This window comes from Zingiber officinale, chromosome 7A, assembly GCF_018446385.1.
Source record: "Zingiber officinale cultivar Zhangliang chromosome 7A, Zo_v1.1, whole genome shotgun sequence".
NCBI lineage: Eukaryota > Viridiplantae > Streptophyta > Magnoliopsida > Zingiberales > Zingiberaceae > Zingiber > Zingiber officinale.
In genome coordinates, this window is record NC_055998.1 from 100,996,488 (window position 1) to 101,020,850 (window position 24,363).

Here is a 24,363-nt window from a genome sequence, read left to right on the forward strand (position 1 = left end):
TCTTTTCATACCGGACCACCAGAATTTCTTTTTCAGATCTTGGTGCATCTTAGTGGAACCCGAATGCATCACATAAGGTGTTGTATGGGCTTCTTCCAGTATTTTCTTTCGCAGCTCTGGATCCTCAAGGATACATAATCGGTCCTTGAGATATAATATTCCACTATCTGCGATACGGAACCCGTCATTCTTTCCCTCTAAGGTTTCTTGCTTAATCCTTTGGAGACTTTGGTCACTAGTTTGTTTCTCTAATATATTGTTGAACAATGTCGGTGCTAAGGTCAAGGTGGAGAGTTGCCCGGACATGTTTTCGACCCAGTGACGCGTAATGTTTCTTGGCTTCTCAACAATTTTGACTATCGATTCGTCTTCAGTATTAGATAAGACTTTAGTATACTGACTGAAGTTAGGTAGCTGACCTGTGACGACTGTAGATGCATTGGCCGCATCCTCCTTGGTGATGGAGAAAATCCTGGCATCCGTCGCTACTGGCGGAGCTTCCAGTCTCCCTTGGCTTATCTGCGGGCCTTCTATTGCAGCTTGCATCATGTGTAGCTGTGGAAGTACACCTTTGTTCTGAACCTGCGGAGGGATAGGTGTCTGGATCTGAGTAGGACAATTCCGAGCCATATGTCCTTCCATCCCACAGTTGTTGCATCTGTTTGTACCTATACGGCATACCCCTGGGTGCTTCTTTCCGCAAGTAGTACATTGAGGGAACATGAGTTGCTTGCTGGCTGGACCACTCTTGGAATCACCCCTTTGCTTCCTCTTGCCACTGGGATTTCCTTTCCAGCTGGTTCGGTTACTTTGTGATTTCTGTCCTCCTGACTGAGTCTGATTCTTGCCCTCATTCATTGCCTTCTGATAGTGTTTCGTGATCAGGGCGCTGCTGATTAATTCTTCGGCGGTCTGCGGTCTATTAACTCCGCCGGCCACGTTCAAGGCTATCTCAGGTCTGAGCATCTTCAGCATAAGTCTAACTCTTTCTCTCTCTGTACTGACCAATTCTGGGCACAGGCACGCTAGGCGGTTGAATTTCTTAATGGCTTCATTGACGGATAGATCACCTTGCCGGAATTCGGTGAATTCATCATAGTGTTTATTTGTGACTCACATATGGAAAAATTCTTCGAAAAATTCTGTCTCGAAGTCGGTCCATCTCATCTGATTTATCTGTCGTTTTGCTTTGACTCGATCCCACCACATTCTGGCATCGCCCGTAAGGTAGAACGATGCGCATTTGACTTTCTCGTGCTCCGGCCAATCCAGTAACTCCACTATACTCTCTACAGTCTTGAACCAAGCCTGTGCGTCCCATGGTTCACAATTACCGGAGAAAACTTCTGGCTTCAGTCTCTGCCACTGAATCATATATGCCTCCTGACGAACCACTGGAGCTGGGCCTACCGGTGGTGCATGTGCCGGTGGTACTGTAAGGACCCGCCTCCTACTGACTAGGTTGTGAGGCCGATCGCTACATTATGCTGTGCTAAATTACTATTGCAGAAATCTGGATTGATTAAAATTTTACTAAACTGATTACTGTAAAATCTGAACTTAATATTCTAGGTGTACCTAGGAGTTGTACCCATGCTAGGGAAGATAATCTATGCCTCCCGGATGTCCTGCTAGCTGTAATCAGGCATTTCAATTGATCCATGAATCGATTGGGCTGTCGGATCGATCCAGTGATCGATCCAGCTTGATACTGGCACGGAGAAAAACCCTGGATCGGTCGGTTGACCGATCCATAAGCCATATGGCTTCTGTATGCGGCTGGATCGGTCTACCGACCGATCCAGGAGTACACGTGCGGATAGCTGGGCTATTAAAATTTTAGTCTACTATTGACCGATCCGACGGCTAAGAACGATCTAAGACCTTCTTTGCTGGTGTACATATGCGGACGGGTCACTGATCGATCCCGACTAACTACAGACTGCCGATCGATCCGTAGATCGATCTGGGTTTCTGATTTCACACTGAAACTCTGATTTCAGCACTAGTTCGTACCAAAACCTCACACAACAATTATACAATGCATGGAAAACATTCTAATATCCACTAACTAGCATTCTAACATGACATAGTGCAAGGTTTATTAATTCATAGCATTTAAACCACTAGAAATGCATAAAAGTGTCGTAAGAAAAAAAACTAAGTTCTTAATTTGCTAAACTTCCTAAGGATCTTCATTCCAGGTTCCTGCCACACACACCATCTCTGCATTGACCTCCAGCTTCCTCTGCTAGTCCATCTTCCCTTTACCTTTATCTGCAGTATAAGGGAAAATAGTATCTGTAAGCTTTAAGCTTAGTAAGAAACCGACTACCTCACTAAAACATGCAACGATGCAAACATGTTTTTAAAGAAATGCTATTTAAAAACATGCACTGAATTTGTTAAAGCATGGCATGCTGAAGTTACAAGGCATAAATACTGAAACATGGCATGCATAATAAAATCTAAGCATGGAGCTATCTCATGGTATCAACTAGGAGAACTAAACTGAAACTAAAACTGAGCTAGTGCTGATCTTAAACTATAATCACATAACTAGATTATAAGTTTGAAAGTTATTATCATAATAAGTGAAAATAGTAATCATGCTGCTGTTTGGGCCTGACAACTGTACTTGCTGTGTGTGCATCCCTAACTAGACCCGGGGTTGCAAATTCCGAATCTAGTAGGGTTTACTAGGTTAGCTAAACCTAGGGACGACTGTGGGAGCCCAACCCAATGGATATCTAATCCAGTACAGTGCCACTGAAAATAAAATACTGAATATAGATAGGAATTGCTTATTTTGCTGTTTCTAGGTTATCTGAACCTAGAGCTAGGTTATCTAAACCTAGAGGCGACTGTGGGAGCCCACCCATTGGACCGTAGTCCCATGTAAGCTGGAACTAGACTAATATTCTGATTTAAATGCTACTAATGCATTTAACTGAGCTGTTAAAAATATCTGGGGTAGTACTTAGCTACACTAATCATTTTGTCGAACACTTGGTGTGCTCCAACTCTCCCCTCTAATAGGGAGACCACCTCTAGGCACCCGACAACATCTAGAGCCTCCAACTGAAGGAGAACAACGTGTCTGGCCCATCTAGAGGTGCTCAACTAGATCCCTAATCTGCGAGGAGGGTTTAAACACACCCTATGTGTCGGAAAAATCTGCATATAACTAAACTGATGCATAGAAAACCAAACGGAAGCTACTTATACTGCAGGTGAGGGGTTTCTTACCTCGTACGCTAATTTCCTTACAATTCTATTCGCTAGAATTCCGGTGGAGACGACCCCTTCTACAATCTTCTCGCGTCTATGCGTTCCTCTCGCGAAGAAGAGCGTCCTCGTGCCGGAGTTGTCGCCGGAAGATTACCTTGGGGCCCTAGGGAGGGAACCCTAGGATTGGCGCCGAGAGGAAGAAGAAGAGGGAGAGGTGCGGCGTGAGGTTAGGGTGAGGAGGAGAAATTGCCGAACCAATTAAAAATAAACCAAACCCCACTTAAATTTTCTATTTATATTAAGTGGGTAACTTCATCCCAACTCTAATATAAATTTAATTGCCTCCCTTTCCTTTCAGCACAGCCCTGCTGGGTTCAACTGGTTACTAACATTATCCGTAAACCGTAGGTCTCGGGTTCAATTCCCGCTTAGGCCGTTTTTATTTTCTATTTATTTTTGCTACTTCCGTTACTCTAAAAATTCTGTAAAAATATCCTAAAATTGGTTTCGGTGGTACTGGTACCGCTGTAGGTATTACTGGTACTACGTTCTGATGTCCTGGCGGGGTGGCAGGATTTCCTTGTTGATTTAGCAGAGCAATGATCATTTGCTGCTGTTCCGTAACTTGACGCTGGAGCTCGGTAACTACATGCATCAAATCAGGTGGAGGTGTTGTTTCCTCTGCTCTGGTATTACGTCTTCTAGCCATCCTTATCTTCATTAATGACAACATAGCTAGCGTAAGTTATTATCGTTCCTAACCGGACTAACGAAAGGTTAATGTCATTTCTAATTAGATATAAGTTTGTTGTGTTATTATCACCCCTAACCTACCATCATGCAACCTAAACTAAAATTGTGACTTAAAAGAATAAAGTAAGCATGCATACTATTAGAGTACCATAAATAAAATAATTAAATAAACTGAGCATAAACATTATGAATAAAATAAATAAATAACTGAGCATAAGCATAAAAGAAATAACTAAATAAACTGAGCATAAGCATCATAAAATAAATAAATAAACTGAGCATAAGCATCATAAAAGAAATAAATAGATAAACTGAGCATAAACATAAAAGAAATAATTAGACTGAGCATAAGCATCGTAACGAAATCTTACTAAGCATAAAAATAATTTCTTACTTGGAGCTGTAGAAAGAGACTCGATTTGTGTGCAGTGGGAAGGCTAACCTGGCTCTGATACCAAACTGTAACGCCCGCCCTCCCTGCTACTCAAAGGGACGGGGCTACTGACTTACTTAACTATTCCAGGATACATACATATTCAACCATTCTTTCTTATAACATAAAGCAGCGGAAATGTCATAGAGTTATACTGGAATGTAACATAATTACAATGGTTGATGTCAAACATAACAAAACATTATAGCAGGTCTTATTTGTCTTAGCTGAGCCACTGCCACACACACCTCCTTGTCTCTCCTGCAGCTCCCTTAGGTCATCCATCCCTTGCCTTTATCTGTGGTACAAGGAAGTAAGCTATGAGCACACGAGCTCAGTAAGATTCTTTCCTACTCACAAAATCTGTATCTCAAGCTTAATCATACAAGCATATCATCAATGAAAAATCATAATCATCAATAGGTGAGCATAGTTTCTTATCATAACATATTCTTATGAATCATGTTTCTAACATATCATAAACAAAGTAATCATATGAGGTAAATCATGAGAAGCATAACATATCATGAAACATAGGAAGAAACATATCATATAAGCATGGGTGCATTATGCAAAATGCCTTTTTAAAACTGTCACGCCCCAGAGGAGTCTCTGTCCGAAGAAATTTCGGCAGCATCTCCCCTGTACGGCAGACAATCTGAAACTTTTCTACAAGCACTATATACCTCAGCCACATGCGGCTGGAATAATAACAATAAAAGAAAACAAACACCACGCAGTTAAAAATAAAGCAGCCCACTCGGCTGTACCAAAACCAAAACACAAAACTGCTAGCCGGCTAGACTTACACAACCAATAACATAAATACAAAATACCACATAACAACGTCAACACTCCAAAAATAAAACCAGAGTACAGAGCTAAACAAACCGATACATAAAACAAACAAAAACATACGTGAACCGATAAGTCCTCTGATGTGACGTGGGGACCAGCAGACAGGATGCTCCAAGCGACACCATAAATAACCTGGTACCTGAAAAATATAGAGTCCACGGGGGTGAGTTCAACAACTCAGCGAATACCAATAGACATGCCTAGTAAGATATATCTAACAGCAATAAACATGGAATACAGCTTCCTAATCATATATCTAGGAAAGATGCAAAACTGAAAGGTAACTAAGGAAGCTGTACTCACCAGGAACTCCTATCCAAACAAAAGGGTCGTCAAACCGGAAGTGCCCTAAATCCTGTATGCATGTCAAACATATGCATCCAACCAAATGCAGCAAACACAATCACAAGAAATAAATGCATCAATGCATATGATGTCAATGATGCGTCCTGGTCACCCCTGACGCCAGTCAGACACGAGTGGGTAGGGCTGTGACAACCGTGCACTCTGTCGTCACTGCTCCTGATGAGTGACCGAGTGGACGGGATGCTGTCGGAGTACTCCTGTCCTGTGACCCCAAATCATAAATGGGGGAGCTCAATGCTCTCAACTCCCGGTACACGATGACGGGGAGGAATCCCTGCCGGCTAACACGTTGTGTCACACTACCCATGAGCGGACCAACGTAGCCAAACAAAGTCCCTGCTGCAACACACACTGCCTGAATCGACCACTAACCCATGAGTGGTGGTGTGTGCAGATCCATGTAACTGGCGATGTGCTCAACAACAATGGAGTCGACTATCGCACAGCATGCAATCATGATGCATGACACTAAACATGGCAAAAACTGATCAACATAACCATATCCATACATACAAAATGGGTACTGTAAAAGCGATGGTCACATACCAAGATCTAGAGTACACAGGTCAGATAGAATATCAATAACCCTATGTCCTGAACATAATAAGTATGGAATATCCTGATCAGCATAGAAAAATCCATATATACATAATATGGGTACCACAGTATCAGTAAGTCAAATCCACGGATCTAGGGTATATAAGTCCTCTAAGGTATAACAACCTAGACCCAAATCATATCCCTCTTCCATAGCATATGTACCAACAATATACACAGATCAAAGAATCAGGGTCTAAACACCCGAATCATATATGATATACAAATAGAGGTACACAAATCTGATATGGCACAAAAACCTAAGTATCAGATAATCTAGATACACAGGCCAGAAACAACAATCCAAATCCTAGTCCTAACCTCAGTAAGCATGGTATGTCACTCTAGAAACTAAGATACTCATAGTATCAAGATAATCATGGCAACAAATCACGAGATATAAGCACGGATACATCACAGGTGACAAACCTAACATGCTAAGGATATCAAACAGTGACATACCAACGGCAAACATGTTCATTGCATGTAGTTATAAAATACTATGCATATCCAATGACAATATCATAAAAGATAAGTCAAGAGGTACCCGCCTTTAACTGTAGATCCAATCCAGTCAAATCCAACGTCAAGATGCTCGTCTCTCGTCAACGTCCTGTGTCCACTAACAATACATATATATTTTATTTAGCTAAATCCATATAATAGCTAAATAAAATCTTTAAGACTAAATTAGGGCAAAATCCTAATCAATCTACACATATACCTAATTCGTATCATTTAAACAAAGTAATAATTAACCTTTAAAAACTTACCCAAATCCAAGGTGATCACCAATAGATCACAATCAAAGATGTTGCTACCGGTTAGGGAAAGTTGCTGGATAACACCTCAATAATCACAATTCCAGCATCACAGTAATAGAGCCTCACTGCTAAAATCCTTCCCACTGATCAGATGAAGATAACATCTCAGGTGATCAAGAAATATACACCACAGAATAGAACAGAACTTCACCTCCTGAAATTCTTCTCCACTGTCCAGATCAAGGTTGGAATCAATCGAATCCAGTAAAGATAGCAATAGAGATCATAGATCAAACAACACAACCTAACTCACCTTGTTGTTACCTTACCGAAACACCCTTGCCCTAAAGAGGAGCCGAAGCTTGGAGCTAGGGCACGGCACGGTAAATCCAAGCCGACGATGAGGAGAAAGGGTCAAGACTAGAGCTAGGATTCCCCTTCTTGATCGGAGACCTCTATCATCGACGCACGCTCCTGGCTCCCGGCGATCTAGGGCACGGGTCCGCAAGGTAGAGGGCAAAGATCGGCTCGCAGTGTGCAACGGGGAGGTGCGGCGGTGGTGACTTGCTGCTGCTCTCTAGGGCACAAGATCACTCGGCTGTGGAGAGGAAGAAACCGCCGGCGTCGGCGCCGGTTAGGGCAAAGAAGGTGAAGCGCGCGTCGGCGTCGGGGAGAAGAAGGAAGGGGTGCGGCTTTGGCTCGGTTTCGGCGACAACAAAACGAAAAACAAAAACAAAGGAAATAAAAAGGAATAAGACATATAAATAAAATCTTTTCCTCGCTTAAATCGGGTAGCCTAAACAGGCTTTTCCGGGTCCCGCTTTTATCCTCGTGAACTCGTTCGTACGAGCTCCGAAAAATTCCCGAAAAATTTCTAAAAATTCCGGAAAAATCCCTTATCATTATTCGCTAATTTTCAGTATTTTACATTCTCCCCCACTAATAAAAATTTGGTCCCCAAATTTCGTTATCTACCATCAGCAAATACTAACAACAGGTAAAGAGTATAAATGTTGAACGGTAAATTATATCACACACCTCAAGTGAAAAGATGGGGTATCGTGCTCGCATGATATCCTCGAGCTCCCAAGTTGCCTCCTCGTCTATATGATACTGTCATCCGACTTTAACCAGTCGGATAGTCTTGTTCCGCAACTGACGCTCTTCCCGGTCTAGAATCCATACCGGAACCTCCTCATAGGTGACGTCAGGCTGAATAGGAACTGAGATATCTGTCAACAAATCTGTCGAGTCGGATATATACCTCCTCAGCATAGACACATGGAATACGTCGTGAACACCTGACAGGAACGATGGTAGTATCAAACGATAAGCTACCGCTACAATCCTCTCCAAGATCTGGAAAGGTCCAATGTATCGCGGAGCTAGCTTACCTCGGGGCCAAATCTCTTTACTCCTTTCGTGGGTGAATCTCGCAGAAATACATGATCGCTAATAGAGAACTCTAAGAGTCTCCGACTCCGGTCAGCATAACTCTTTTGGCGATCCTGCGCCTCTAACATTCTCCGTCTGATAATACGGACCAACTCTTCGTTCTGCTAAGCTCTACGAGGTCCCAACAACTGGGCCTCCCCCAACCTCATCCCAGAGGGTGGGTGTCCTATAAGACCTACCTTACATCGCTTCAACGTGCCATCTGGATAGCCAAAAGAAAGCTGTCGTTGTAGGCGAACTCTACAAATGGCAGATGGTCCTCCCAACTGCCTCCAAAATCCAACACACAAAACCTCAGCAAGTCCTCTAGAGTCTGAATGGTCCGCTCTAACAGTCCATCCGTCTGCGGAGGGAAAGTTGTACTGAAACAGAGTTGCGTGCCCAAAGGCCTACTGCAAACTCTGTCAAAAACGAGACGTGAATCGGGGTCTCCATCCGAAATAATAATCAACGGGACACCACGTGATCTGATGATCCCCCGGCAAAACAGATCTACCAATCGATCCAGGAAATCTGTCCTCCGATTAGCCAAAACATGCGCAGATTTGGGTAATTGATCAAAGATTACCCAACTCGCGTCATGGTCTCATCATGTCCTCGGCAAACTCACCACAAAGTCCATGGTAATATGTTCCCATTTCCACTCGGGAATAGGAATCCACTGAAATAAACCGACAGGTATCTGGTGCTCGGCCTTCACCTGCTGACGGACAAGACATCTAGCTACAAAATCCGTGATGTGTTCCTTCATGTCGTTCCACCAGTAAGAACACCTCAAATCTCGATACATGCGGGTCACGTCTGGGTAGATCGCAAATCGAGAGTAATGAGCTTCCCAAAGTAGCTCCTGTAAGACCGGATGAGACTGAGGTACGCATAATCTGTCTCGGATGTATATAATATCCTCCTCGTCTCGTGTGAACTAGGTCTGCTACCCGGAAACTATCTGGTTGCAAATAACCCGCAAATACAGCCTAGGGCTCTCGGATCCTCGTCCTGATCGACACTGAGCAACCATAATAACCAGTCTGTGACCACAACTCGGTGGCAAGCCAAAGTCACTCTAGACTTCCCGCTAATTACAACGACAACCACATTAGCTTTTCCCCAAATGAAAGCTAATGGTATAATCAAAATCCTTCAGGAACTCCATCCATCTCCTCTGTCGGAGATTAGGTTCCTTCTAAGTGAACAAGTATTTGAGATTTTTATGATCAGTGAGAATCTCAAATATAATACCATATAAATAATATCGCCAAATCTTCAAGGCAAAAATAATGGCGGCCCACGACAAATCATGTACTGGGTAATTCTCCTCATGCTCCTTCAACTGCCGAGAAGTAGGAGACTACCCTATCGTGCTGCATCAGAACAGCGCTCAAACCCTGAATAGATGCGTCGGCGCAGAGGACATATCCGTTCTCTCCAGAAGGTAAAACCAAAAAATCGGAGCCGACACTAGTCTCCACTTCAGCTCCTAGGAGCTGGTCTTGTCATCCTCAGTCCAAGTGAACTTCACGCCTTTCTAGGTCAGGCGTGTAAGTAGCATAACTATGCGAAAGAAACCCTCGACGAAAGGTCTGTAATATCCTGTCAGTCCCAAGGTCTGCGGATCTCCTGCACTGATTTCGGCTGCTCCCAACGGTAACAACCTCTATCTCCTGTGGAACCACGGTACACTCCTACTGGTGATCGTGTGTCCCAAACATCATCTTATAAGACAATCCAAATCAGCACTATTGATAATCACATATAGATATTCTCGTCGAATCATCTCTAGATCTATGCAAAGGTGGTGTACGTGACTCACCTCGGATCCGAAATAGATCACCACATCGTCATCAAAGACAATGGAAACCAATCTAAACATCCTAGGAATACCCATATCATCGAGTCTATGATAACATCTAGGGCACCACAAGCACTAATGGTAAAACCAAGACACAAAATGTCCGTATCACAGACATTCCTAACCATGAGATCCTCAACAATAAATAGATCTAATCACCAACGATATATAATCATCAAAGAATAGAACCTCCAGTGTGAGAGCAATGCTCTATCACACGAAATATCATACATGTGGGAGCAACGCTCTACCACAAGAAATCCTCCATATGTGGGAGCAACGCTCCACCACAAATAATCCAGAATAAATATCCACAATAAATATGGGAGCAATGCTCCGCTACAAACAATCCGTAATATGTGGGAGCACGCTCTACCACAAACGATCCATAACATGTGGGAGCTACGCTCTACCACAACAATACATAAGTGCCCAAGCACCTAACTATCTAGCTAGAGACTGCACAAGATCTCTCTACCACAGATCAATGTGGGTAGCCTAGGGTATAACCACCCAGTAAGCAACTCAAATCCATAGTCAACTCTATCATCCTCCTAATGGGTCGGTCACCCACTAATGGGAGAATTAGTTGACAGGGTAAAACAACCAGTATCAAAATGTAGACATTTAATATTCTACATTTAACATAGGTAGAATCATCATGATGCTACCAACCATACACCCGGCACACGTGCACCCACAACATATGTATGATCGACATAATCCTCCATTTAGTATACACCAAACACACACACAACTCAGGTATATTCAGCATGATACCTCCAACAATACATACCGAACACGTGTGCAAAAATCAACGTAGGTATAATCGGCAATACACCTCAAATAATACTCACAACACATACCAAATGAGTATAATCACTTAATACTTCCAATAAAGCATACTAAAACTCAGGTGCATTCACAAATCGCACATAATCAACAAGATACCTCCAATATGTCAATCAGACACGTACAGCTAACTAAATAGCTATAATCCACAAGGAACCTACAATAACCATACCTAGATGGGAATATCTCACTATCCACAAATGAACTATCCATCATAGAACTTCTTCCACTCATATCAATCATATACACACTTCATAGATATGCAAAATCAGCATATTTAATCCAATCTACCACATAACCCTATGTCATCTTTTAAGTTATCCAATTAGGTACATACAGTCTAAAATTACAGTACCCATAGAATAGGATACATCGATCCTCTATCGACTGACAAAATCATCAATAGTATATGGCTAGTTCAACCCTTTCCCACATCAGTATAAGCTAGGTACTCGTTGTGCTCAAGTTATCCAACTAAGCACGAATAACCCAAGATTCAAACATCTAAAAGTAAAGTAGGTCAATCCCCTACTGATCGGATCAGCAAAACTAATCGGTCATCTACTAACTAATCAAGAACCAATAAAACCTCTACAAGCGTCTAGGGTAAATCAACCCACGACTAACCCAAGTCAATATATGTAAATCAGTTTTCTATTGACCGATCTAACCAGAGTACAATAATCATCTACCGACGAAAACTAACTAAAGTATATCGGTATTCTACTGACTAGTCAACATGAATATGAAGGTACTATCTACTACACACTAATAACAACAGAGGCTGATATGTGCCTCCATCTCCTAACCAATTAGTATTAACCAAAGCTAATACTACTAATGGTAAAATATGAAAAATCAACAGAGATTATATTCCTTAATCTCTATTAAGGTCGATCAAGATCAGTGACTATCCCATCACATATAATATGGCTACAACATCAGACAGATACCAGATACAAAGTGTCATAACTATCACAGTCAACAATGCATACACTAACTAAATAATAGGATAACAGTATACCAACATACCTTCTATAGCTTGGAGATGTCCTGCTGCCAGTCCCGAAAAGTCACATCGAGAAAACCAAAACACAAAATCAAACACGGAAAAAATAGAGAAGTCGAACTCTAATACCAAATAGATTGGTATCGATAAATCTAAAATCCGAATACGTAGCAAGTATCGACACCGCTCGATACCACTAATTGTCACGCCCAGAGGAGTCTCGTCCAAGAAATTTCTGAGATCTCCCGCAGCATAACCAAACTTTCTACAAGCACTATATACCTCACCACATGCGGTTGGAATAATAACAATAAAAGAAAACAAACACCACGCAGTTAATATCAAACAATCACAACCACGCAGTTAAATATAAAGCAGCCCACTCGGCTGTACCAAAACCAAAACACAAAACTGCTAGCCGGCTAGACTTACACAACCAATAACATAAATACAAAATACCACATAACAACGTCAACACTCCAAAAATAAAACCAGAGTACAGAGCTAAACAAACCGATACATAAAACAAACAAAAACATACGTGAACTGATAAGTCCTCTGATGTGACGTGGGGACCAGCAGACAGGATGCTCCAAGCGACACCATAAATAACCTGGTACCTGAAAAATATAGAGTCCACGGGGGTGAGTTCAACAACTCAGCGAATACCAATAGACATGCCTAGTAAGATATATCTAACAGTAATAAACATGGAATACAGCTTCCTAATCATATATCTAGGAAAGATGCAAAACTGAAAGGTAACTAAGGAAGCTGTACTCACCAGGAACTCCTATCCAAACAAAAGGGTCGTCAAACCGAAAGTGCCCTAAATCCTGTATGCATGTCAAACATATGCATCCAACCAAATGCAGCAAACACAATCACAAGAAATAAATGCATCAATGCATATGATGTCAATGATGCGTCCTGGTCACCCCGACGTCAGCCATCTCACACACAAATGGCGAGACCGAGTGGGTAGGGCTGTGACAACGTGCTGTCGTCACTGCTCCCGATGAGTGACCGAGTGGACGGATGCTGTCGGAGTACTCTTGTCCCGTGACCCCAAATCATAAATGGGGAGCTCAATGCTCTCAACTCCCCGGTACACGATGACGGGAGGAATCCCTGCCGCTAACACGTTGTGTCACACTACCCATGAGCGGACCAACGTAGCCAAACAAAGTCCCTGCTGCAACACTGCCCGAATCGACCACTAACCCATGAGTGGTGGTGTGTGCGGATCCATGGCGATGTGCTCAACAACAATGGAGTCGACTATCGACAAAGATGCAATCATGATGCATGACACTAAACATGGCAAAACTGATCAACATAACCATATCCATATATACAAAATGGGTACTCTGTAAAAGCGATGGTCACATACCAAGATCTAGAGTACACAGTCAGATAGAATATCAATAACCCTATGTCCTGAACATAATAAGTATGGAATATCCCGATCAGATAGAAAATCCATATATACATAATATGGGTACCACAGTATCAGTAAGTCAAATCCACGGATCTAGGGTATACAAGTCCTCTAAGGTATAACAACCTAGACCCAAATCATATCCCTCTTCCATAGCATATGTACCAACAATATACACAGATCAAAGAATCAGGGTCTAAACACCCGAATCATATATGATATACAAATAGAGGTACACAAATCTGATATGGCACAAAAACCTAAGTATCAGATAATCTAGATACACAGGCCAGAAACCACAATCCAAATCCTAGTCCTAACCTCAGTAAGCATGGTATGTCACTCTAGAAACTAAGATACTCATAGTATCAAGATAATCATGGCAACAAATCACGAGATATAAGCACGGATACATCACAGGTGACAAACCTAACATGCTAAGGATATCAAACAGTGACATACCAAAGACAAACATGTTCATTGCATGTAGTTATAAAATACTATGCATATCCAATGACAATATCATAAAAGATAAGTCAAGAGGTACCCGCCTTTAACTGTAGATCCAATCCAGTCAAATCCAACGTCAAGATGCTCGTCTCTCGTCAACGTCCTGTGTCCACTAACAATACATATATATTTTATTTAGCTAAATCCATATAATAGCTAAATAAAATCTTTAAGACTAAATTAGGGCAAAATCCTAATCAATCTACACATATACCTAATTCGTATCATTTAAACAAAGTAATAATTAACCTTTAAAAACTTACCCAAATCCAAGGTGATCACCAATAGATCACAATCAAAGATGTTGCTACCGGTTAGGGAAAGTTGCTGGATAACACCTCAATAATCACAATTCCAGCATCACAGTAATAGAGCCTCACTGCTAAAATCCTTCCCACTGATCAGATGAAGATAACATCTCAGGTGATCAAGAAATATACACCACAGAATAGAACAGAACTTCACCTCCTGAAATTCTTCTCCACTGTCCAGATCAAGGTTGGAATCAATCGAATCCAGTAAAGATAGCAATAGAGATCATAGATCAAACAACACAACCTAACTCACCTTGTTGTTACCTTACCGAAACACCCTTGCCCTAAAGAGGAGCCGAAGCTTGGAGCTAGGGCACGGCACGGTAAATCCAAGCCGACGATGAGGAGAAAGGGTCAAGACTAGAGCTAGGATTCCCCTTCTTGATCGGAGACCTCTATCATCGACGCACGCTCCTGGCTCCCGGCGATCTAGGGCACGGGTCCGCAAGGTAGAGGGCAAAGATCGGCTCGCAGTGTGCAACGGGGAGGTGCGGCGGTGGTGACTTGCTGCTGCTCTCTAGGGCACAAGATCACTCGGCTGTGGAGAGGAAGAAACCGTCGGCGTCGGCGCCGGTTAGGGCAAAGAAGGTGAAGCGCGCGTCGGCGTCGGGGAGAAGAAGGAAGGGGTGCGGCTTTGGCTCGGTTTCGGCGACAACAAAACGAAAAACAAAAACAAAGGAAATAAAAAGGAATAAGACATATAAATAAAATCTTTTCCTCGCTTAAATCGGGTAGCCTAAACAGGCTTTTCCGGGTCCCGCTTTTATCCTCGTGAACTCGTCCGTACGAGCTCCGAAAAATTCCCGAAAAATTTCTAAAAATTCCAGAAAAATCCCTTATCATTATTCGCTAATTTTCAGTATTTTACAAAAACATATGCCATGTTGAGTGCAAAATATCTTTATACAAATCTTTTAATACTTGAACATAATATCATCATCATGAGGGCCCGGCTTGTACAACATACATACATAAATGCGCGCAATCCCTAGGACAGGGTAGCTAGCCCCGAACCTACTAGGGATCTAGACCCGTTCATAGTCCGTCGGTCTAGGGGCGTACTAAGGAGCCCATCCATTTACTAGACCCGTTCATAGTCCGTCGGTCTAGGGGCGCTTATGGAGCCCACCCTTGGTACAAGCCATACAAAGTAAAGTACATGTCATGCATATCATATCATCATAATTGTCATATCATATCATCATAAATGTCATGCTCTTGTCTTAATCATGAAGAGTGCTCTTAATCCCAACTTAAGGGAAGCAACTCCTTGCCATTTTCTTATCATATCATAAGGCATGCATTCTTGGCACATGGCCATCATATAAAACCATTATCATGCTTGGTTCATAAGCTTACATGGATGAGCATGCAACATATTGAAATCATACATGCTTGAGTACATAATCATCATAAGGATCATCTCATGCATAATTCATAACATACATAATCAACATGTTACTGATCTTATCATAAAGCATGCACACTTAAACATAAAACATATCATAAACAAATTCATGGCTTGCTAATTTTAAGTTTAAAACTTTCTTGAATTCTAAGTTATAGTCATGGCCGAAAGTTCATAACAAAAGAATACTCCTAAGCCACATACAACATGAATACTTAGCAAATCTCATAACATATCATAAGAAGTCTATGAACATACTAAATTAGGTTTTGAGTTTCATGAACCCTAACACCTTATCATAGCCGAAACATCATATAACAAGAAGTAAATTTCTAAGCAACACATGAACATAAATACTTAGCCAAATTGCTAACGTATCATAAGGAAGTCTATGAGCATGCTAGATTAGGTTTTGAGCTTTATGAAACCCTAAATTCTTATCATGGCCGAAACTTCATAAGCCAAGAATATACACTTCTAAACAACATGTAACATGAACACCTAGCTAATTCCATCATATATCATAAAGAAGTCTATAAGCACACTAAATTAGGTTTGGAGCTTCATGAACCCTAAGGATTCATCATGGCCGAAACTCCATCATGTAGGAAATGAACTTCTAAGCAACATATAAGTACAAGTTTCTATCCCATTTTATAACATATCATCAAGAAACCTATGAGCATACTAACTTAGGTTTTGAGCTTCATGAACCCTAAAAATTATCATAGACGAAACATCATGCAACAAGAAGTAGACTTCTAATAAATCTTTTAACATGAATACCTAGCCAATTTGATAACATATCACAAGGAAGCCTATGAACATGCTAAATTAGGTTTAGAGCTTTATGAAACTCTAAATTACTATCATGGACGAAACTTCACAACTTAAGACATGAACTTATGAACAACATGTAAACATAAATCTTCTTAGTAAATTTCATAACATATCACATGGAGGTCTATGATCATACTAAATTAGGTTTTGAGTTTCATGAACCCTAATATTTCCATCCTGGCCGAAACTTCCTCAAGCAAAAACATAGCTTCTAAACAACATATGAACATGAATCTCTAACAAATTTCATAACACATCATAAATAAATCTATGAGCATGTTAGATTAGGTTTTAAGCCTCATGAACTCTATATTTTTATCATGGCCGAAACTTTCTTCAAGCAAGAACATAGATTCTAGATAACATTGAACATGAATCTCTAGCAAATTTCATAACACATCATAAATAAATCTATGAGCAAGTTAGATTAGGTTTTAAGCCTCATGAACCCTATATTTTTATCATGGCCGAAACTTTCTTCAAGCAAGAACATAAATTCTAGGTAACATATGAACATGAATCTCTAGCAAATTTCATAACACATCATAAATAAATCTATGAGCAAGTTAGATTATGTTTTAAGCCTCATGAACCCTATATTTTTATCATGGCCGAAACTTATAAAAAAAAGAGAGAAGGTTAATAAACATCTTAATAAGAAGATCAAGCTTAACATCACACACATAATTTCCTTTCTAACTAAATTCATATCATAACCTACTAAAGTTCATAAGCATGGTTTCTTCTCTTCTTTTTATTTCTAATTTTAAGAGTTCAAATCTTTCGAGAAATACCATAAGCAACTTGTACCACAGGTGAGGGAATACTTACATCCTTATTCGCTTAAGAAAAAGGGATCTTGCTTGTGGAGCCTTCCTAGAGAGGGGTCTTCTTTGTTTTTGGGTTTCGGCAAGGAGAGGTAGGGGAAGGTCCTTGGTCACGGTGAGGAAGAGGAGGGAGGAGGAAGAGAAGAAAATGAGTTTTCTTCTTAAATTCCCCTTTTATTCATCATGAGAGGAGGAGGGGAAAATGTACTTTTCCTTCTCCTTTCTTTTACTTCTCCTTAATGAAAAAGAGGAAGTAAAAATCCTCTTTTCTTCTTCTTCTCAATGAAAAATCTCTTTTCTTACCCTTAACTATATTGTCACTTCTTTCTTTAACAATAATTTCTCTTGGTCTATTGGTTAACACATGCATATATCTTGTAAGAGATCCAAGGTTCAAGCCTTGGTCATCTCTCTTTTTGGTTCTATTTTTATTTTTATTATTTTTGCAAATTTCACATAAGGCCTATTTTTTATTCATGATAAAAATATCTAAAATTCTCGCTAAGTACTTTATGGGTGTTACACTTGAATTCTCCTTTCTACCCTCTGTTTGACATGATTCCCTTAAAAAACATTACAAATTTTTGCATTTGCTGAAGGGCGTCTATAAGAGGGACCTCAATGCAAATCTCCTTAATTTTTTTTTTCAAAAATTTGTAGAATTCTTCATATTTTTGGGGCATTACTAATCCTTAAGGAAAAGAAATTGTTTAACTTTGTGGTAGAAACAAAAAAGTCTCTTCAACCTTCCTGGTAATCTCCTCCTTGTCCTTATTCTAGACCAAATTTGGCGTAGGAGGAGAGGGTCCTTCTTGAAGATTAATCCCTTTCGATGTAGTTATTTGGAGGTCTCCCAAGGTCCGTCCACTCCTTAATTCACCACGGTTGCAATGTTCCACTGGGTTAATATCAAGTTTTCCTATGAATGTGCTTGGTGCTCTTGAAGAAGATTGGGATATCTGGGCGATCTGGCTATCTTTCATCTTTTGGTGCTTTCAGAGTTATCCATTCTTTGATTTAATTGCTTGATCTTATTCTTCATTTCCCTTTGTTCAGTAAGAATTTCCTCAAGCATCTTCTCTATTCTTGGTAATTGATAGCTTTGTGATGGTTGTTGTTGATAAGTTTGTTGCCCAAGTTGGTAGATTGGCTTTGCTCCTGCAAATGGTACCTGGTCCTGATTATTTCGGTAAGAAAAATTTGGATGACTCCTCCACCCAGGGTTATAAGTGTTGGAGTACGGATTGTTTTATCTTTGATTGTAACTAACCATTGCATCACATTGCTCAAGTTGATTTATTTGTGCAGAGATTGGCCCTAGGGGGCAAGTATCTTGAGCATGATCCATACTTCCGCAAGTCTCTCTCACACACACACAATTGCATTAGCAGTGTTATTTCCCACAGTTTCAAACTTTTTGGTCAGAGTATCCAACTTTACAGACATGAGTGTGATTGCATCTACATCAAATTTTCCTGAAGCCTTGATTTGATTCCTAGAAAAGGAGCCTCCATATCTTTCAGATGTCCATTGATGATGGTTCAGGGCTACATTTTAATGATGTCATCAGCTTCATCTAAGCTCTTTTTCATTAATGCCCCTCCCGCTACAAAATCGAGGGACACCTTCGTGTGATAGTTGATGCAATTATAAAATGTATGTAGGAGTAACCACTTCTCAAGTCCATGATGAGGGCACTGTCTGAGCATACTCTTGAAGTTGTCCTATGCTTTAAATAATAATTCTAAGTCTATCTGTCTGAAGCATTCTATTAGATTCCTTATGTGAGTTGTTTTTCTTGATGGATAAAATTTGTTCAAAAATTGTTGCTCACATTGCTCCCAGGTTGTTATACTGTTTGTTAGTAAGGAGGTAAGCCACTGCTTGGCTCTGTCTTTTAAAGAAAATCCAAACAGTAGTAGTCTCACTATTTCTGATGGAACTCCATTCACCTTCATCATGCTATAGATCTCGTAAAATGATTCCAAGTGCTAGTTCAGATCATCATTTGGTCCTCCTCTAAATTAATTATGCTGGACCATGTGGATTACTTCTAGCTTTATCTCAAAATTATTAGATTCAATTGGTGGCCTGGTGATGCTAGACCGAAGCTCACATGCATAAGGTGTTGTGTAGTCTTTCAAATGTTTGTCGACCATTTTCAATGCTTCTTGTTCTACTTGGAGTCTTTGCAGGATTCTTCTCCTTCGAAAAGTTCTATCGATCTTTAGGTCGAATGGTAGTAGTTCTCCTGCGAGATTAGCTCTTCGCATGTAAGAAAGGGGTATCAAATAATCCAAATGCAACAAGAGAATAGAGTGTTTAAAATTTTTAAAGTTAAAAAAAATGTAGGTAATTCAAAATGCAAAAATAAAATGTAGAAATTTAAGTAAGCAAATGCAAGATGTAACTTCAAAATAAAATTTGCAAGAATTATTAAAACTATAAAGAAAATAAAAATTTAGTCTAACTCAAATGATTATCACTAATATTATATGTGCAGTCCCCAGCAATGGTGTCAAAATCTTATTATATTTCTGCAAGTGCATGGATACATCGTCAGTAATAAAAGATATCGAACCATAGGGACTGGTTATAAGCAATAGCGATCGCTCACGTAGAATTAGCTAAACTATCGATTGTTGAAAATTTGCTATTTAGAAAGAAAGAAAAAACTTAGAAGAAGGAAAAAAGAACTAGAGTAAGTGTTGAATATATCAATTTGGGGAATATTCTAGGAGTACAGTTTCATTATGGTGTTTACTAATGTATCATGGTCTACTAATTTCTGACCTTCAATTAGCATGCACTTATAGGAAATTAGATTTATTATCCCTAAGTATTTAATAAAGATGATTCCTATGAAATCTAGAAACGGTTAACCCCTGTCACTAGGGCACCTTGGTCATAGATCATAGGCATATATGTCTAGTAAATAACAGTAAAGATAAAGATAGAAATTAGGTGCAGTTTCCTACTTCCTTATGGAGGAATTGCTTCTCTTTTCAAGGGAATGTCCTAGACGTCCATAAACGGGTTACCCCTATCGCTAGGGCTCCTCGGGTATACGATCTAAGACACTTCGTCTACAAGATCAACAATTTCTATACAAACATTCAATCTAACATGGCAAAATATCTCATTCACATTAGAACGAATAGATACAAAGCAAGTTAATATCATGTAGATAGATAAAAGGTGTAACCATGAGTTTTTACATCATAACACAACCACAACTACTCTCTTGTCCTAGAATACTGAATCTACTCCATAGAGGAAAAAAAAGAATCCAAAGACATCAAGAAATAAAGCTATCAAAACCCAACGAAGAGGAGGGAGAAAAGGTTTAAAGCCACTTTTATAGGCTAGGGCATGGGCTTAGCATGGCCGTGGCAGCCCGTGCCACGGCCGTATGAGATTCACATGGATAGCGTTGCCTTGCCTTCGGATCAAGTGACATGGTCATGTGAGATCCACACGGCCTTGTTCTTCTTCGGCTCTGGTTATATTACACGACCTTGTGGGATCACACAGTCGTGTGCTTCTTCGGCTCTGGATGGGCGGCATAGCCATGTAGGATCACACGGCCATGTGCTCCTCCTCCTCTAGACCGACCACACAACCCTATAGGATCACATGACCGGTGCCAATATCTTTTGCTTGCTCTCTGGTTCATCGACGATCACCTTTTTCGCTCCAAAAGTGTTTCCTATCAATATAAATGCACACAAAGAATAGATATTTGATATAAAAGAGTAATTATGCTATAAATATGATAAAGATTATAAGAATACATAAATCAATCATGAATAAAGTATGTGATTGTGCGTCAAAACATCCATAAAAGAATATAAGATCTACGTACATCAGAAGGCCATCATCAAATCCGATGGTAGGTTAGCGTGGGCATAGTTGTGGTCATAACAACAAGCAGGCTTTGAGGGAGGAAGTCAAGCACTATGGTTGTAACATCCAGGACATAATGACGATTGAAGATTTATGGAGGAAAGTTGCAAAATTAACCCATCATCTAGTGGTGCAGGATCTCGATGATCGTGAGATTTCTGATCATGGATCTGAGTCTTCCTTCGAGAACCCATATCACCAGCGGGATACACCTCAGGATCACCGGGGGCAAGAGGAGCCTACTGGAGACCTCATAGTTTGGGATATGCTCAAATTGTTTGGTTCGTTGCGAGCAGAGGACTTCATTGACTGGATCGATGAAGTATAGCAGATCTTTGACTACAACCAAGTTTCATATCAGATGAAGGTGAAGTTATTGACCATTAAACTCAAGGGGTGAGCATCAGTATAGTGGGAACAAATGTAGCACACTCAAGGCAAACAAGGAAAATTTTGAATACCTGATTTGGAGAATATGAAGGGAAAAAAAATGAAGGAACACTTCCTTCCCTTCACATACACCCAAATTCTGTTCTAGCGACTATTGGTGTAGGGAGCACAGACAATCGAACATGAATTTTGATAATGACAAAGGGCTCTAAGTTAAGTGTTATTGTTGTTCTTAAAAGTTGATCTAAGTGTGCAGGAAAGTCCTAAGTGATCTTAGGTAAAGGGAAATTCCTAGATACGATTAGGCAACGAAGTTCTGATCTGAGGACTGCAAAGTCTTGGCGGGTTGAGGATATTGGGCAAAGTCTTAGGGTAAAGGACACTAGGTGAAAGTCATAGGGGTCGCAGATACCAGGCGGAAGATTGGATGGGTCAGGGATTGGACGTCTAGCATGAAGTTCTGATGTCTCGAACGCTGAGCAAAAGTCCAGACGGTCTAGAGGACTAGTCTGGGAAAAGGTAATCTCTTCTAAGAGGAGTAGGTGAGGACGCGTTCCTTAAAGAGGGAACAATAGGCATCTGCCCGACCTAGAGTTTCAGTGAAACTCAAATCCAAGATCGGACAGTCCTAAGGCTGTCATAACTTATTATTTTTTATATATTATATCCTGAAATTTATAAAAAGAAGGATTTAGCAAAAATTTGGTCAGGGCGTCTGGGAAGACTTTGGTGAAGAAGCAACCCCAGGCGGGTGCCTAGCTAGGCACCCGGGAGGTCTGGGCACCCGGATGGCCAAAATCTCATCGACATGTTGAGCTAGAGTGCGACGAATGGCTGACCCACGTTAGTGGTTCGGGCACTCGGACATGGATAAACTTCGAGGATGAAGTTTTGACGAGAGCTCACCACGTTAATATAGTCCAGGCACTCAGATAGGGCTATAAAAAGAGGCTTTGACCAACAGCTTGAACACATCATTCCAAACATCTTCCACTTCTATGCGCTACTCTAAAATTTCCTCTACGACGTCCGAAAGTTGCTTCGACAACAACTACACTTAAGATCCGCTTCTAAGTCATTAGTATTGTTTAATTTCAAAGTTACTTGTACTTAAAATTGTAATTCACTTTTGTAACTTTCAGATTAACTAGTGATTGCCCAACGAAAGCACTCTCATGTGCGAGCCTTGGAGTAGGAGTCGTCACAAACTCCAAACTAAGTAATCTTGGTCGTGTTAGTCTGTTGTTTCTTTATCTTTTCTTTATTCCGCTGCCGTTTGTTTCTCCAAGTTTTAAACAATCATGAAAGTCATGAGCACTATTCACTCTCCTCTAGCACTTTCGATCCAATAATTGGTATCAGAGAAGAGTCGCTTTGAAGCAATGAACCTACCATTCAAGTAATTTTTTCGTGGTAGTTTTTGAAATTTTCGGAGTCAATTGGAATCGGTGCTATCACCCCTTCCAATCAAATTTTCACAATCAAGACATTCATTTCTCGAAGTCAGTACAACACCACTGAGTTCTTAATTTTCTTTTTATCATGCACTACTAATTCAAGACGCAGTCTTAGAACATTCGCATTTTTTTTGTGTATGTGAGGTTTTTTCTCTCAATAGCCCACCAAGAAGGCTACAATACCGCACGTGCACTTCTTTTCTTCGACGAGGACTTCAGATACTAGAAAAGCCGGATAGAGTACAATTTGAAGATGCAAGTCAAAATGTGGATATTCATCCAAACTAGCTTTGCACTACCACTCGACGGAACTGGAAAACCAGTATCATACGACAATTGGGATCTGCACATCATGAAGAAAGTCGAGGCTCATATGAAAGCCACTTAAACTCTCCAATGTAGCCTAACCAAAGAAGAGCTAAACCGAGTCGTTTCATTCTCAAATGCCAAAAAATTGTGGGAAAAACTGATTGAATTACACGAAGGGACCTCCGACACAAAGGAAAGTAAGAGAGATTTAATTCTTAATAAATTGTATAACATTAAAATACAGGAAGGTGAGTCAGTGAGTTAGTTACATGCTTGTATCTAAGATCTTCTGAACGACCTCCACTCGATCGGACAAAAAGTGAATGGCCTCCACGCGATCGAATAAAAAGTGGAGAACTGTAATGTAATAAGGTACACATTAAATATCTTTCCAAAGAACACTTTATGGGCATCCATGGTAGATGCTTACAAAGTGTCTAAGGATCTTTTCTAATTAAATTAGATGAATTATTTTCTGAATTTGAACTTCATGAACAGACTAATGCACTGTCAGTCGAGAAAAGTATTGCTTTGGTCATAGGTGCAAGTAGAACGAGGGAACCAAAAACCAAGTGTTGGACCGAACCCAAGTCCGAAGGCAAATCGGATTCAGAAGACGACAATGAAATCACTGTCGAGCTCGTGAACCTAGTACTAAATCTATACAAGAAAAAGAAGGGCTTCATGAAATGGGAGATAAAGAAGGTGATTCAATCAAAGATGAAACAATCGAGTCCAAACTTGAACTCGAAGTCCAAGTCCAAAGTCACCTATTAAGGGTGCAACAAAAAGGG

General features: G+C 40.5%; 2 long non-coding RNA genes across 2 annotated transcripts; both read right to left on the minus strand.

The window, feature by feature from the left end:
• Window positions 1-6,793: 6,793 nt before the first annotated feature.
• Window positions 6,794-7,705, minus strand: LOC122000311. Its single transcript, XR_006117069.1, has 3 exons — window positions 7,316-7,705; window positions 7,012-7,232; window positions 6,794-6,860 (listed from the first exon to the last, which is right to left on the minus strand). It is a non-coding gene; the product is annotated as an uncharacterized LOC122000311 (long non-coding RNA).
• Window positions 7,706-14,163: 6,458 nt separating this feature from the next.
• Window positions 14,164-15,069, minus strand: LOC122000312. Its single transcript, XR_006117070.1, has 3 exons — window positions 14,686-15,069; window positions 14,382-14,602; window positions 14,164-14,230 (listed from the first exon to the last, which is right to left on the minus strand). It is a non-coding gene; the product is annotated as an uncharacterized LOC122000312 (long non-coding RNA).
• Between the last annotated feature and the right edge of the window lie 9,294 nt (window positions 15,070-24,363).